The sequence below is a fragment of the Salvelinus sp. IW2-2015 genome, unplaced genomic scaffold, assembly GCF_002910315.2.
Source record: "Salvelinus sp. IW2-2015 unplaced genomic scaffold, ASM291031v2 Un_scaffold16471, whole genome shotgun sequence".
Classification (NCBI taxonomy): domain Eukaryota; kingdom Metazoa; phylum Chordata; class Actinopteri; order Salmoniformes; family Salmonidae; genus Salvelinus; species Salvelinus sp. IW2-2015.
In genome coordinates, this window is record NW_019957602.1 from 51,011 (window position 1) to 54,482 (window position 3,472).

General features: G+C 46.8%; 1 pseudogene; it reads right to left on the minus strand.

Moving 5' to 3' along the window:
* Nucleotides 1-326, minus strand: part of LOC112080750 (alpha-1,6-mannosylglycoprotein 6-beta-N-acetylglucosaminyltransferase B-like) — a 44,590-nt pseudogene extending 44,264 nt beyond the window's left edge.
* Between the last annotated feature and the right edge of the window lie 3,146 nt (nt 327-3,472).

Genomic DNA, 3,472 nt, shown 5'->3' on the forward strand with positions numbered 1-3,472 from the left:
GAGAATAACAAGAGAGAAGGAAAAAGAAAAGGAGGAAGAACTGACGAGAAGAAAACAAACAAGAGCATGGAGGAGGACGGGCAACAAGAGAGGAGGAAAGAGTGGGAAGACAAGGAAGGTAGAGGCCTGTCCTAAGCCCAGACCGTACCTGTTGATGGCCGAGCTGAGTTCATCCAGGCGGCGGGTGTCACTGGTGGTGCTGTTGTCCAGTTTGGAGAGGCTGTCCATCCTCTTCAGGATCACCTCCAGCATGTCACTGATCTTCCTAAGCACCCCACGAGACTCCACTCCCCCCATCACTACAGACAGAGAAAGACAGAGACAGAGACAGAGACAGAGACAGAGAGAGAGAGAGAGAGAGAGAGAGTGTAAACAATCGATAAAAGCCCAATAACAAGAGAGCGCGGAACGTTCACTATTTAGCCGAGCCCAGTCTCCAATTCACATCATTAAGTAAGCATCCTTATCTCACTGCCCTATAGCTTCCTGTGCTAGCAGCATACTTTGCCTGCCTAGCTTAGGCTAATACATGAATTAATGTCCTTTTTCAAACACTGACTCCCAGACTTCCTACCACCTAGAGTATAATTTATAATGGTACACACTGCCGCAAAGGCCTGAGTTATGAAACTATGAAGTGGAACTAATGTTGACATTCCCCGRACTCCGGGGGATGCAATTACGTGTAACCCCGGCTGTATATATTTCACCCTAGTGAATCAGAGAGGTCGTGGGTGCAGACACTGTGTGTGCGTGCGTGTGTGTGTAAGGTCAGGCTCTTTATCCTCTTTATGCTCTGATTGTTCCACTTCTCTTTACAGGATTATTTGGTGGTTGCTGGCTAGACAACCCAAGGTCAAATACACAGTCAATCTACTTAGACAGCAGCTACAGTTGAAGTCGGAAGTTTACATACACTTAGGTTGGAGTCATTAAAACTCGTTTTTCAACCACTCCACAAATTTCTTGTTAACAAATCTTACTTTTGGCAAGTCGGTTAGGACATCTACTTTGTGCATGACAAGTCATTTTTCCAACAATTGTTTACTGACAGATTACAGTTATAATTCACTGTATTACAATTCCAGTGGGTCAGAAGTGTACATACATTAAGTTGACTGTGCCTTTAAACAGCTCGGAAAATTCCAGAAAATGATGTCATGGCTTTAGAAGTTTCTGATAGGCTAATTGACATCATTTGAGTCAAATTGGATTGTACCTGTGGATGTATTTAAGGCCTACCTTCAAACGCAGTGTCTCTTTGCTTGACATCATGAGAAAATCAAAAGAAATCAGCCAGACCTCAGAAAAAAAATTGGAGACCTCCCACAATCTGGTTCATCCTTTAGAGAAATTTCCAAATGCCTGAAGGTACCACGTTCATCTGTACAAACAATAGTACGCAAGTATAAACACCATGGGACCACGCAGCCGCCATACCGCTCAGGAAGGAGACGCGTTCTGTCTCCTAGAGATGAACGTACTTTGGTGTGAAAAGTGCAAATCAATCCCAGAACAACAGCAAAGGACCTTGTGCAGATGCTGGAGCAAACAGGTACAAAAGTATCTATATCCAAGTAAAATATAGAGTCCTATATTCACATAACCTGAAAGGCCGCTTAGTAAGGAAGAAGCCACTGCTCCAAAACCGCCTAAAAAAGCCAGACTACGGTTTGCAACTGCACTGGGGACAAAGATCGTACATTTTGGAGAAATGTCCTTTGGTCTGATGAAACAAAAATAGAACTGTTTGGCCATAATGACCATTGTTATGTTTGGAGTAAAAAGGGGGATGCTTGCAAGCCGAAGAACACCATCCCAACTGTGAAGAGCGGTGGCAGCATCATGTTGTGGGGGGTCTTTCCTGCTGGAGGGACTGCTGCACTTCACAAAATAGATGGCATCATGAGGGAGGAAAATTTGGTGGATATATTGAAGCAACATCTCAAGACATCAGTCAGGAAGTTAAGGCTGACCCCAATGACCCCAAGCATACTTCCAAAGTTGTGGCAAAATGGCTTAAGGACAACAAAGTCAAGTTATTGGGGTGGCCATCACAAAGGCCTGACCTCAATCCCATGGGACATTTTTGGGCAGAACTGTAAAAAGCGTCTGCGAGCAAGGAGGCCTACACCTGACTCAGTTACACAGCTCTGTCAGGAGGAATGGTCCAAAAATTCACCCAACTTATTGTGGGAAGCTTGTGAAGGCTACCCAAACGTTTGACCCAAGTTAACAATTTAAAAGGCAATGCTACCAAATACTAATTGAGTGTATGTAAACTTCTGACCCACTGGGAATGTGATGAAAGAAATATAAGCTGAAATAAATAATCTCTCTACTATTATTCTGACCTAAGACAGATAACCTTTACTCGGACTAAATGTGAGGAATTGTGAAATACTGAGTTTAAATGTATTTGGCTAAGGTGTATTGAAACTTCTGACTTCAACTGTATATATAAAACACAGCCAGACAACACATTGGGCCAGACTGACTGATATACCATTTACACGATTAGAATGGCAATTCAATATTCTGAATGAATAAGTGTAACGGCTTTCCTCCATCTCTTCATCCGAGAAGGAGTAGCAAGGATTGGACAAAGTGCAGCGCGGCTAGTGTTCAACATGTTTAATAAAGACAAGTGAAAACACTACAAACATACAAAATAACAAAATGTGCAAAAACCGAGACAGACCTATCTGGTGCAGACAATCACAGAGACAGGAAACAAACACCCACAAAATCCCAACACAAAACAAAGCCTCCCCCCTCAAGGTGCGAACTCCGGGCGCACCCCTAAAACTCAAGGGGAGGGTCTGGGTGGGCATCTGTCCGCGGTGGCGGCTCCGGCGCAGGACACCACTCCACCACTGTCTTTGTCCCCCTCCTTAGCGTCCTTTGAGTGGCGACCCTCGCCCACGACCTTGGCCTAAGAATCCTCCCCAAGGCCCCCACATGATTTAGGGGTGCTCAGGACAGAGGGTAGAGGTAGCTCAGGACAGAGAGGTAGCTCAGGACAGAGAGGGTAGCTCAGGACAGAGAGGTAGCTCAGGACAGAGAGGAATAGAGGACAGAGAGGTAGCTCCGGACAGAGAGGTAGCTCCGGACAGAGAGGCAGCTCCGGACAGAGAGGCAGCTCCGGACAGAGAGGCAGCTCCGGACAGAGAGGCAGCTCATGACTGGAGGGCAGCTCATGACTGGAGGGCAGCTCATGACTGGGGGCAGCTACATGACTGGAGGAGCTCATGATGGAGGGCAGCTCATGACTGGAGGGCAGCTCATGACTGGAGGGCAGCTCATGACTGGAAGGGCAAGCCTGGAGGGCAGCTCAGACTGATGGCACTCATGACTGTAGGGCAGCTCATGACTGGCTGACGGCTCTGGAGCGCTCATGGCTGACTGACGACTCCGGCAGTCCTGTCTGGTTGGTGGCTCTGGCAGATCCTGTCTGGTTGGCGGCTCTGGC